Source organism: Mytilus edulis, chromosome 1, assembly GCF_963676685.1.
Source record: "Mytilus edulis chromosome 1, xbMytEdul2.2, whole genome shotgun sequence".
Lineage (NCBI taxonomy): Eukaryota > Metazoa > Mollusca > Bivalvia > Mytilida > Mytilidae > Mytilus > Mytilus edulis.
Genome location: NC_092344.1, coordinates 74,554,901 through 74,568,886, shown reverse-complemented (window position 1 = coordinate 74,568,886; position 13,986 = coordinate 74,554,901). Strand labels below are relative to the sequence as shown.

The window sequence follows — 13,986 nt, the reverse complement described above, 5'->3', positions numbered from 1 at the left end:
TCTAGTAAATTCATACGTCCCTGTTATGTTATCGATTTAAAAACTTACCTTCGTTAGCATTGGAAATACATCTGATAATTTAACTACAAACACAAGAAGTGAGAATAAACGGACCGTAGTGGATTAAATCCCCTTTATTTCTAACAAGTTAAAAAGACAATCGCGACCGGGGCTACGTCAGTCCATTCATAGGCCGCCATTATTTAAATCGTCATGACGACGTTTTGTAAATGGCAGTCAGTGTATTGAATTTATCTATGAATGCTGTTAGTAAATAAACCAGGCCGACAAATAGTAAATACACTTTACCGTGTTTTTATTTTCTAACAATTTAGTTTAAGTATTGATTTAACAAATATGTCAATCAACTTATATTTGGTCAATCCCAAAGAAAGAAAGATATTGCCGCCATTTGTATCAGAAACCAAAATAAAAAAAAATCGAAGCATGGTAGTAAGCAACTGTAACGAACTTATTCAATGTATCACTCGGAAACGATTGTCGTTTATCGCATATATCTCATGAGGATTTACATTATAAGATTTGTCACTAATTATTCTTTTATTGGCAACTAAAGACAAATGTAAAACAAGGTCTCTACAGGACATTTTGTCAATATCAGACGTCTGGTATTACAAAATACTACGCAGAAAGATCTATTGGGATATATCATGTGTTAAAATATAACATAATATAATAAGTCCAGACAGTCGCATTCAATCTAATTATGTCTTTTTTTATATACAAATCAATGATGGTCCTCAAGAAATATCTAATTCATATTAGTAATTAACATAGTATTAAACTCACACACCAATAGTAATTCATATTTTTACAGAAACTGATATATATTTGGCCACCGATTGTTCGCACTTGATACACAGAAATAGAAGTAATTGGAATCTATTTGTTTGGTTTTCGGTTCTACATGCGGTATATATTAAATCAAAGGGTAGACCATGCTGCTATCAAAAAAATGCTCAATATGGATTTGCAAGTTTATACATACAATTATTTTGGAGAAAAAAATAACAAGTCTTAATATGAAAATTTTGGCAAGTGAGATCATTGATCGAGTTCAAAACAATTTACCGCTCTGGTAAGTCAAAATTATTGAGGCCAAATCAAACACATATGCCGCTATAAAGAAAATATTCAGAAGTGAGGAAAGCTTGGCAAAGTCACTCAGGCACAGGGGGTACCGATAGGTGTTATTAGCAACATTCATTTTCAATTATGGAAATATAATGTATTATTTGGAAATGCACCCGTTTTGGGAGTATATATTTCCTTGCTGTAAGATTTATCAGGGATTTTATTTTATCTGCTAGGACATTTCGTTGATGTCTTGTTTCTTACAAAGTAAAATATTTAATCAAGGAATATTAATGATGTTATGAAGTGAAAAAGTAGATTCACAAAAAAAACGAGCTCCGAGGAAAATTCAAAACGGAAAGTCGCTAATCAAATGGGAAAATCAAAAGCTCAAACACATCAAATGAATGATTCAACCATAATAGGAACATTACCATAAGCAAGGATTTGCAAAATACAGCTAATGTAATATATCCCGGGGAAGGTTATAATATGTATTTCGAAAAATTCAAAGTTGGGTACACAGTTAATTCTTAATAATAATCATTCAATGATAATTCAAGTCAACACAGAAGTGCTGACTATTATATATACCACGAATGTTCAATTTTTTGAATCGTCTCCCTCGTCATCCAATTGATATTTGACATTAACAAACCGATGTGGTTTAAAAATTTCTAAATAATATAATCATAGATACCATGCAGGATTGAAGTTTTGTATTTGCACCGGACGCGCGTTTCTTCTACATAAGACTCATCAGTGACGATCGAATAAAAAAAGTAAAGAGGCAAAGCAGTTGAGTTCTTCTCCAGTACAATTCATCTGATATAGTTTATTTTCACTCGTTTAGTGTCGTGTTTTGTATTTTCTTTTCATTTTTTAAATATAAGTTATTTGTGATACTTATGACTTAAAGCAGTTGAGTTCTTACCAAGTAAAATTCTACTGATATTTCATTTTTTTATTTTTCACGTATCATGTCGTGTTTAATTGTCTTTTACCTCCCATTTTTCTCAATATCAAGTTCTTTGTGATATATAATATTTAAAGGTTACACTAAAATGATCATCATTAACTGAAATAACATCAACACTATATTAAAGTATTGTACATAAAAATAACAATCATTTTGATTCTGTACTTTTTTTATATAAATAATTTCTCATATGAAAACACGGACATGTAAAAAATTTAAACACGTTATTGTCGCTTATATCTGAAAAAATTATGATGCATATGAGAAAGAAGAATATATATATAGTTTCAATTTATGCATAACATCATAAAGGTAGATCTAATTGTTTTTCATTATTTATAAAAGTAATGGGCTTGAAATGTTTAATATTATGAATAAACTTGAATCTTTATCGGTCTGTCTAGTTTTGAGGTAACATGTTACTTATTTCTATATCTTTAAATTATGGTTTTAATTTTGGTTAACTTGTCACTTATATTTATTTATCGTACTATTATTATTCTAAGAATTGTCTTGTGCAGGATTTCAGACAACAAAATTGTAACAATCAAAATTTCGATTGATATTTACACATATATATGTTAACATTTAGTATAATAGAAAAATAAGAAATACCAACCGTTTTGGAAGACACAGCAATATCAACCACCAGATACAAACTACTCTTTATTAAAATGACATATTGTTACATAGTTATTACATTATATATCTATGTAGGTTTTATTTGGAAATGACAGTGTTTTCCGTAGGTTTACGGATGTCAGATAATTGGACGGTAACACAATTTGATGATTTCTGTCTAAACTCGATTATAATTTTTAAAGTTCTACACCGGATGAGTATCATAATAAATTAAAGTGATTCATTTTTTTATTTGATTTATTATTTTAAAACACTTTTATCTCAGTTCTTATGCTGCTTTTTTATACAATCGAAATAACGTTCCTCGCAATTGTCGATTGTGTGTGTTCTTTAAGAATGTAGAATAAACAAATTTCTACAAAACAATTTGATGAACAACTTTATTTCTAAAACTTTATGTAGAAATCACTGTCATTGTCTTTTAAATCTCAAAATATTTGCTGCGACCGAAAACTAAGCACAAAACAGTTATTGCAAATTGAAATTAAAACATTGAATTTTTATCTAAAAAAATCTCATCAGAGATACCAGGATTGAAATTTTGTATTAACTCAAGACTCGCGTTTCAACAACATATAACCATTTGTTTTTGTCCCGGCCGATAAAGCTGCTAATAATATTATAATTGTTTGACGTAAATTTTACATTGAGGTTCTACAAAAAAAAAATCACCAATTCACCAACATTCCAACTGCCTCCATTTTCAGAAAACGGCATATGTAGCAAACATACACTTTTACCTACTGCTTTACAAGCAGAACCAAAAACCATGGAAGTCCCAACTATGTATTGGCTACCGAAGCTACACAAAACACCTTACAAATATAGATTTATTTCGTCTTCAAGCCATTGTTCCACTACCAAATTATCTATGCTTCTTACCAATACACTTGGTACAATCATAAACCTGATAACAAATTGTTCAAATTAGGCCTTTCGAAAATAGTTGAATTAAGTACTTGATAAATTGCATGCTTATATTGATGATTTTGAATCTGTTCAGAGTTTTGATTTATCTACCGTATATACCACATTGCCTCACATTCTCATGAAGAAAAATTCACACACCTAATTAATTGGGCATTTAAAAAGTCAGAATGTGAATAAACATGTTCAAACTCTTTTAGGTCATTTTTTAGTAGCAATAAACAAAAAAACTATGTCAATTGGACATTCTTTGATACTATATCTACCCTTGAATTTTTACTAGATAATATTTTTGTTCGCTTTGGAGATTCCAATGGGGACTACCTGTGCACCCCTTACTGAGGACCTTTTTTTTGTATTGCTATCAGTTACAATTTTTGACAAAAATCAGCAAAGACCAATCGAAACAACATCTGATACACAAATTTAATAATACTTTGAGATATTTGGATGATATTTTGGCTCTCAATAATTACGACTTCAGTATGTATACTAAAAAAATTTAGAATAGACAAATCAAATAACTTACAGAAACTTAAGTAAATAACGCGTGAATTCCAAAAGATGCGCGACCGGGTGCGTCGACATGGTAAGCCTTAACAACTATGCATGTATTAATAACTATGAATAACTATATTTAGAAATATTGTTTGCATTAATTCATATCGATTCTGATGAGTGGACGTTAAGATTTTATACATGCCACACTATAATTTTGTCGCATTCTTTCAAATAAAGGCAACAGTAGTATACCGCTGTTCAAACTCATAAATCCATGGACAAAAAACAAAATCGGGGTAACAAACTAAAACTGAGGGAAACGCATAAATATAAGAGGAGGACAAAGACACAACACTACAATGTAACTAACACACACAGAAAGGGACCAAGCATCAGACAAAATCCCACGAGAATAACAAATATAACATCAAAACCAAATACATGAATTTGGGATAGACAAGTACCGTGACACGTCTTATCGCAATGTCAATTTACACTCAAAAATAAGAGAAAACAAACGACGCAACGTTAAATTGTAACACACACAGAAACGAACTATAATATAACAATGGCCATATTCCTGACTTTGTACAGGACATTTTTAAAGGAAAAAATGGTGGGTTGAACCTGGTTTTGTGGCATGCCAAACCTCACACTTTAATGGCAATGTTAAATATAACATAGAAATGACAACATAATATTACAAGACTACAATACAAATAAAAAGGAAAACGTATTAGACAAAGAAACACATGATTAATGAATAACAAAAAGCATCAGGTTTAAAATTTAATACGCCAAAAACGCGCCTCGTCCACACAAGACTCACCAGTGACGCCCAGATATAAAAGATCGAAAGCGAAAAAAGTATAAAGTTGTACAGCACTGAAGATCAAAAGTTGAAAAAGGTTGTGTCAAATGCAGCTAAGTTTGTATGCTTGGGATAACACATGGCATGTACTTAGGCAGACTGTATACATGGAATTCTCAAGGGGAATGGAAAAGAGCTAGCATTAGCCTTTAACTTGGTTTTCCTCTATGCATATATTTTTAGATAAATCAAAGTTTTGCACACAAAGACAATAGTTTCTAACTTCTTAACTTTAATAAGACAGAGATATAATTTGGCAACCTTCATGCTTATACCATCAGTTGGATTTTGACGGTTCGCTTTGTTAACATTACAGACATGATAAGACGTAATTGTTCTTACCATATAAGGTTTTTTTATGAAGAAAGAATTAAGCAGGTGCGTTTTGTGCTTTGTTTTTTTTTATTATTCCTACGTTTGGTCTTAATTGGTCCGTTTTTTAAACCACTTAATACTGAAAACCTACTCAAACCACAAGGTCACATGCATATGAGAGGCAAAAGCATTGACATTAAATAAAAAGTATTAAAAAGATACCGCTATTTCATTCCACTTTATGTCCTTTTCAATATAAGAAGTCACTATATTTAAATAAAGATTTAAACATCATTGTATTTGACATAAATGAAAGATTATTTTTCAAACACCCAAATGCATGTTATTTAATTCCTTCAAATAAGTTAAGAAATTTGATAGATTACTGGAGGTCCTAATTTGGGGGTTTTAACCTTAAAATCATACACAAGATAATCTTACATCTGATGGTATTTATGTATCATTACAGAAGACTCATATAGAATAATTGCTCTTTTAATATTGCACCCGAAGTCTTATCTAGTATAATTTCCGCGACTAAAGTACATCCGTATGAACTTCCAGTAACGTATGGAGAGATAAATACAGTTTCTATTATTCTGGAATCATTGTTAAAACAGAGATAACTTCAGCTATTTTGATTAAGACCCCTTGTGTAAGTTACTTCTTTTAAAGCAATGATCATCTTTTTAAAAGAAACCGTGATAACAATATTAAGATCTGATATATACATTGTAGTTTGACATGTAAAAACGTTGAAAATTGCAAACAATTAGCATGATAAGATAAATGAATAAAATGTACACATCATTATGTGCATTTTTATCGATATCAATTATCGATTATTAAGGCATCAACTCCCAAACTCAAATGAACAACATTCTTTATTTTGATAACATTTTATTTTCAAAGGGTATAAAAAGATGTTTTGTGTCGCAAAAAAGTAAAATGTTGGCAACTATAGGCAACCGTACAGTGTTGAGGGATGTGCAAAACCAATACCTTATAGTCGACTATAAAAGATATCGACATTAAAAAATATGGAATAATTCAATTAATAAACAAACGGCCTAGGTTAAACAAAACAATTTGCTAAAAACAGATATAACAGACATGACCCAACGAACACCACTAAACTAAAGGCTCATGATTTAGGACAGGCACATACAAAATGTGGCATAGTTAAACATGTTTGTGAGCACTCAACCCTCCATATAACATCGGACTGTCGTGTTACAACCAAATATAAGAACAAACAATTAAAATCATTTGAAAACAGCTTAACTCATAAGATCGCTACCAATCAGAAACAATTAAACATTAGCACAGACAGGATGTTTTAAGGTTAGGTGTTTTAACAATGTACAATGTCAAAATATAGGTATTGACAGATTGAAGTAAAAACTAGTAACGGATTTACCACTAAAACGGTAAATCTGGTCGATACAATTCCTTAATCTAATTTACCGCAAGAAAAAAAAACAAGATCTGTTTCGGTCATGCAGCACCTGTTTAGTATCAGGTCCCGCAGGAGACTTGGTACCGATAAGTACTGGTTCGGGTACCTATCTGTCAGTGCTTTTTCGGGTAGAATGTCTCGCAAACAGTAAAAGTGCATATGTCTATAAAAATAATATTAAGTATGGTTTAAATTTAAGGATAACGATATTCAAAATGTTATACTAAAAACTCATATTCATAGATCTAATTACAGTATTAAATTTGTAACCTTTAGAATATTTTTTTTTAATAGGATTGCTAACTTTACTCGGATTCGATTTAACTATTCTGCTCGTTAAATATCATCACCGTACAAGTTGGGCTGTGTTATTTCGTTAGAAATAAGTTATTTTGTCTGCACGTTCTGCCATCATCGCTTACAAAATGTGTGTATCTATGCAAGAATTAAGTCAAGGCTTAAAGTAATTTTTGGTAACGAAATTCTTTGACTTAATAATTTACCAGTAATACATAGAATACGCTAATTGAAATCTAAAACGTTACTATAGACAGACTTTGACAACAATTTTTAATTGGGCGAATAGTTTGTTATATCTTGGTATAAAATATAAACTAACACTCTAGTCTATTCACCTATCCAATTGTACAACTATATCATTTTTCATGTGGCTGACGTATCATACCGTCAACAATTTCAAAGAATTAAATTTCATTTTATTATTTGTATAAAGTTAGATAACTTGGAAAGATATATTTTGTATATTTAGGGAAACAATTCGAATGTAGGCCTACATCATTACAATTTTAATGTTTATACAAACGAACAAAGAAAACATAAAGTTATTGACATAAGTAAAGTTATCTCAAGAAAATAAACTGTAATATTATGAGAGCATTCACCCCAAAACCCAACAAAAGCTTCTACGTTTTCGACTCAGCACTAGGAAATAATAATTTGTTAAATCTTGACTGATGATATATTCCCAAACATTAGCGAAATATAAATATTACAAGGGTGTAATGTAAATTACACTTTTTGGAACGCATATAATTATAAAATGTAGTATTGTTCATGATTATATAACACTTAAGGATATATTTGATTGTTGAGTCAACGTGTACGCCTTTTTGTGTATCTATTGCATAAAGTAAACAGAATGTTGAATGAAGATTAAATATGCTGTGACATTTACCTGCTTTCATGAACTCTAACGAATACTTGGAGTACAAGGTAGTGACATTTTTGAATGCACTTGTCAATATTGTACTTATAATATAAATCACATATTTATATCAAATTTAGCTTGTAATATATATATTTGTCTGTTCCCAAGGTAACACAGTAGTAAGATTATCAGGGGTTATCAAACGCAAACTCAGAACAATTCTAGCTTATTGTTCTACATATAGATCTCCTTTATATGTCGTTATAATCTAAAAATAAAGTCAATAAGTATTTTGTACTACCAAATGTAAATAGAAAAAAATGAAGCTGGTTTTTTTTTTTGGAAAATTTATTCCTATTATCAAAATAGTTTTCCATGCATTTTATCAACTCGTACGTGTAAAGTTTGTAACAAAAATGCATTCTGTTCATTATTTCAGACTGCAATAAAACTAACATTTATGATTCACAAATAACTATCATTTATCATAGTATTTTTATTTTGTTTTTGGGAAAGGGGAGGGAGTTGCGGGGTTTTTGTATGTGTGTAGGTGGGTATTTTTTACTCTGTCCGTTCGGCATCGTTCCTGTAATCTTTACAATTACAATTGAAAAAGCAAAGATACTATTGAAAAAAAATACACAGATAATTTTTAGTATCTGCATAATGTTCTGAATAGTATACAAACATGGCAGAACATGTAGATCATAAATACATTATCTGTCAATAGTTTAAGGATGCAACCGCACTTATATCATAACTAAATAAGTGGATAATCCGATATAATCAGATTTCCCAAATACATTATACATGCTCTAGCACACCATGAAAACATGTTATATAGGTACACCTACAGTCAATATTTTCGTTAGATTGAAATCCCGCCATTTAATTTGTTACGCCAACATGTAGTTATACACTAGTAAGTGCAATCACGTTACATATATGTTGCGAATGTATGATCAAAGTTTTTTTTATAAAACTTAATTATTTGTTTTAACAAAAACTAATAAACTATGAAATGTAAATTTTATGTGTTTTTAATATATTTAATGATGCTTTTAATGTCAATTTCCGACTTGCGTTCCGATTCCATTTAAAAGCATGTACACATTACTATCAAAATAATGTGATGACTAAAATTTACCGATTACGAACTGTCTAATTGCACAGTGCAACTTGCATAATTGTTGAATTCTTGTTTTTCAGTTTTGATAATACGTCTTTTTGTGTTTCTTGGTTACATATGACATGACTCAATATTTATCAATCACGTCATTGTGTTATTTTTCAATGATAATTTCTATATTCTTGTCTTTCGTTTTTGCTAATGCGTTTTGTCTGTGTGTCTTTTTATGTTTCTTTCGTGCATGTGACTAGTCTATGTACTTATACATCCCGTCATTGTGTTATCATGTCATGGTAAATGTATGTTTATATATCTGTTTGTTTTATAATGATAAAGATAATAACACAATGTTGACTGCTATACTCCTATTTTTGACATTTTTACCTATTATATATGTTTGTTTTGTTCACACATAAATGTCAATATAATGGAATTTTATACGATTGTCATACAAGTGAGAGGTTTGACTAGCTATAAAACCAGGCTTTTAACCACTATTTTCTACATTAGAAAATGTCTGTACCACGTCATGATTATGAGAGTTGTTGTCCATTTGTTTAATTGACGGGTTTGAGCTTTTGATTTTACCATTTGATTAGAGACTTTCCGTTTTGAATTTTTCTCAGAGTTCAGTATTTTTGTGATTTAACTTTTTCTCTCCATTCAGTATTGGACACGCAATTTCTGGATGCGTCAGTCAAATCCAATAACAACGGAACAGAGTTTGTGTTGCATTTTTTTTTTATTTCAATGTAACTATGAAACTCGTTTCATTTTAGTTAAAAGCGACCGAAGTTATATTCTATCCATTTGTCGTAACCAATATGTTAGCCACTGTATTCATTTTAGAGCTTGCACCAAATCGGCAGATTTTTTTTTTTATCTTTTAATTAGCAACATAACAAATTTCAGCAGTGGGTACAATCTGTTTGCCTTTCCGTAGCATGTCAGATTAAAAGTTGTCTGTCTTATTGTATATTTATTTATTTTTGAATTCGTGTTTTCCGTTTTTTCGTCATATCGTTATTTGTATTTCCCTTTTATATTTATGATATTATGTCGTAGAGTTGCAATGAAAATTCATACTTTTGATTTATTAAATGTAAAGGATTGTGTTGGTATATTCCGTGTCATAAGACAAATTTTCAACCCTTCAAATCATATTGTAAAAAGATCGTGCACTTAACACTTACTAAGTTGTTTTCCTTCTACAAATGTCATATTAGTTCTAAGTTATCTTAAAAGCTTTAGCAAAACAGTCAACCCCCAAACCAAATAATTATGACAGGATGAAATGTATACTTCGTCCTTAATTACCCTTTGACAGAAGTTAAACATTTCTAATATACAAATTAAAAACATCATAATTTAAAACCCTTCATATAGTATTATAGAGCTTTACTTGAACTTGTCACTTTCGATGTATGCTAAAGTAACTTGAATAAAAAGTAAAAACTTATTAAAACAAACACCTGCTTGTACGACGCTTAACAGTTGACATGGACTATATGGAACCTTATGCCGTCTGCCTAGCATGTAATGTTCGCATTATAATCATCACACGAAATGTATCTAAAAAATGTAAACAGTTTTTCACACTCCAAAAATGACTATTTCAATTAATTTCATTTGATACATTAACATTATTAATATTATAGGGTTTTTAACTGTTATAAGAGAACACGTGAAAGGTACAGACTGCTTAATGTTGCTAACTGGAAGCAGAGACAAAATGTTATCAAACGTATTTTTGTGTGCGTGCGTCGTTTGCCTACATGTAGTAGGGACCTTTAAATGCTCATTGGGGAATGGGGGATGGGCTTTGGCAGCTGAGATGATGTTATGATTGTATATACTTGTCCTCTCAGTGAAATGAACAATAACTGTTTCTTAATCGGTCGATCGGTTCAAATACAAAACAGTTTGCCGTCAAATACTACGATTGCTGCTTGTCATTTTTTAAGTTCCATATTTGACAAATATAACTCATTCGCAGTCTTGTCATTTGATACTGTAGTCAAAAAGCTAAATGTTTCATTTTGATATGTTTGTCATCAATTTTGCGAACATAAACAAACAACGCTTCTCATTACATTGGACAATTTAATCTCAAATAAGGAAATCGGTCATTCTTATTAAAGTTTTATTAAAATATGAAACTAAAACTATTGGTATGAGAACAAATGATAATAAATTTAGAATTTTAGGAATGTTTACTTGCGTAACAGTGAAATTAAAGAACGAAAAAATATATAATACTTAAAGCAATAATAATTATCCCTGCATGAGTTAAGTTATTCTACAAAACAGAATATACTTCTAATTATGTGTAACGATTTTTGATTTATTGATGTTTTTGCAGTTATAATACTCAAATAATGACAGTCTAATATCTCAATCATGTATCACCTCGTCTACCTGAATATTGTAAATTGAAGAATTTTGTTAATATTTATAACGACTTTCAAAATTTAAATACACGAAAAAAATCGTGTGGTTCTATAAATCTCATTAAAGCTTTTTATTCGTTACATTACAGTTGGGACTTGTTTCCCCAAATTTATTTTATCGCATAATTAGTTACCCTAAGTATCGAAAAACATAAGTTATGCGTGATTATGGAAGATGGTTTTTATTTGAATAAAATAGAAAGAAAATGTATATTTTATTTCAAAGTTTCTGAATGGTTTTTAATGTTGTTTAACCATAAAAAAGCGTTTTACATGTATAGTATTAACATATGACTTGCATCTTAACGGAACTATAAACAGCTGTCATGCGAGTGAGATGTTTTAGACAGCTGTAAAACCAGGTTTAACCAGGGTTTTTGTCGATGACATTATTTGTTCAAGTTAAAAAATAAAAAAAAAAGGACGAAAGATACCGGAGTCAAACTCATAAATAGAAAATAAAAATGACAACGCCATGGTTAAAATGAAAAAGACAAAATATGATTAAACATATGACAGCCGTTCGTTCTGTTCGTTGATATTTTTTATCATTTCATTTTGTCAGGGTTTTTTTTAACCCTTTTTGGTACACCTAAGAGTCCGGTATTTTTGATTATGGTCTTTTCGTTTTTGATTTTCCTCGGAGTTCAGTATTTTTGTTATTTTACTTATTTCTAGATTTTTTCGTTATATTTTCTAAACAAAATTACTTATTTGATATGGTTTGTGTGGTGAAATATCGTATATAAATCATATATATGTAGCCCTGAATTTTTAATTTTTTTGTGACATATTACATGGTTCAGATGAGACTTTTTTTACACGAAAATATTTCGTCTGTATTTTTGACACGTTCATGTCTCAACTAATATCCTGTATTCCAACAAGATATACGACTTAAACGCTGCGAAACGCTTCTTTCTTTGTCTTAATTTCGTATGTAACAAGCCAAATAACCCCAGCCTTCAAGAATGGAAAACCCAGCTTTTTTACCGATATATGTTTATCAAAATTTATTCAAGCGCAGTAAATGGGTTTGTCTGCATATATTATTGCTTAAAAGGTTAAAAATTAGAACACTCTCTGCAATAAAAGAGGTATGGAATACAGAAAATGTTGTGGTTAACCTAACGAATTGATTACAGTGATTTACCTCTTTGCAATCGGAGTCGTGTTTCAATAACTAGTCTTATTTCTCAAAGAAATAAATTTGATCTAATAAATCATGCTTTTTATATTCAAATGAGTATAAACCAATGTCGTGGTTATATGAACAATGATTGGTATGGTCTCAATTAAATTCGATTACGTACCTTATACTTATATTTTAAATGGTCATTTGGACAACGCAAACTTTATGTGGGTGCGCGCAGCTCGTTTCATTAAAAAAGTTGTCTCAGCAAATTGTTTATCGTTAAATCAAATTTACTTCCAATGATATGTGCAGTATAAATGTATATGTTTTTAACCGCAATTTTTAGGGTTCATAAACTGGAATATCTTTACTTGTCGTTCACGGGTAAAGCAATTATATTGAAAGGTTAGAACATCCTCTTACGTCTTACCATGATATAAATTTGCTATCGGAAATTTAAAGCATTGTTTAACAGAATTTTAGGTAGGGTTGGCAAGAAGCCGTTATTCAAATTTTAATATTTTCACATTTGTCGTTCTTGAAAAAAATACGGTTTAATCATTAGTAAACGGTGCTGTAAATGTTTACGCCCGTTCGCCTCTTCTGCATAAGATTGGAAGTGTCCGTGTTCATTATTCTATATATATACGGTAGTCAACCCCAATTCTTTGGTATATATATATATATATATAAGTGACGAAAAATAATATAAAGTTATTTTTAACTCTTTATTGTATATTTTGTCAGATTAAAAAGATAGATAATGTTCAATAAATCTAGTTAACATCAAATTTCAAAAGTTGCTCTTTCATGGTTGCAAATTTATTGGAGTGAAAAGCAATTTATCTTAAATTAAATATTTTACTCGAGTTAAAATTTGAAACAACATTAAATAATATCATAGAAAAATATATTTTTCTCTTTGTCAATTAAATGCTATGAAATGCAATGTTTGCATTCATATAAAGTGTATATTAATAAATTAGTCCTAGATAGTATTGTTTTAGATATGTTTTCCAATAAAAAAAATAACATATGCTTTTTGTATTAATATCGAAAGCAATTCGTACGTTCGGTATCATAAAACGGGAAAATACCTATATTTAGATATAAAAAAAGAGATGTAAAAGTTTTACTTTCTATAACTACATTGGTGGTCAAAATAATCTTTTAAAACTTTGTCAAATACTGGTGTGAAAAAAAATATGGGTACCCTTAATTGTTGTGGTCTCGGATTAACCTATTAATTCGTTCATATAGATATCAGTTGAAATTACAATATTGACATGGGGAAAATTCATCGTGTTCTTCCATT

The 13,986-nt window shown here is 30.0% G+C and overlaps 1 protein-coding gene across 4 annotated transcripts in view; it reads right to left on the bottom strand.

Annotated features, from left to right (window-relative positions):
• Positions 1–205, bottom strand: part of LOC139489929 (uncharacterized) — a 74,007-nt gene extending 73,802 nt beyond the window's left edge. For 3 of the 4 annotated variants that reach the window (XM_071276782.1, XM_071276799.1, XM_071276812.1), the window contains exon 1: positions 49–154. The gene's annotated coding sequence lies outside the window, so the exon portion shown is untranslated. Of the gene's footprint in view, positions 1–48 lie in introns of all 4 variants that reach the window. The other variant, XM_071276824.1, reaches the window with a different exon arrangement.
• Between the last annotated feature and the right edge of the window lie 13,781 nt (positions 206–13,986).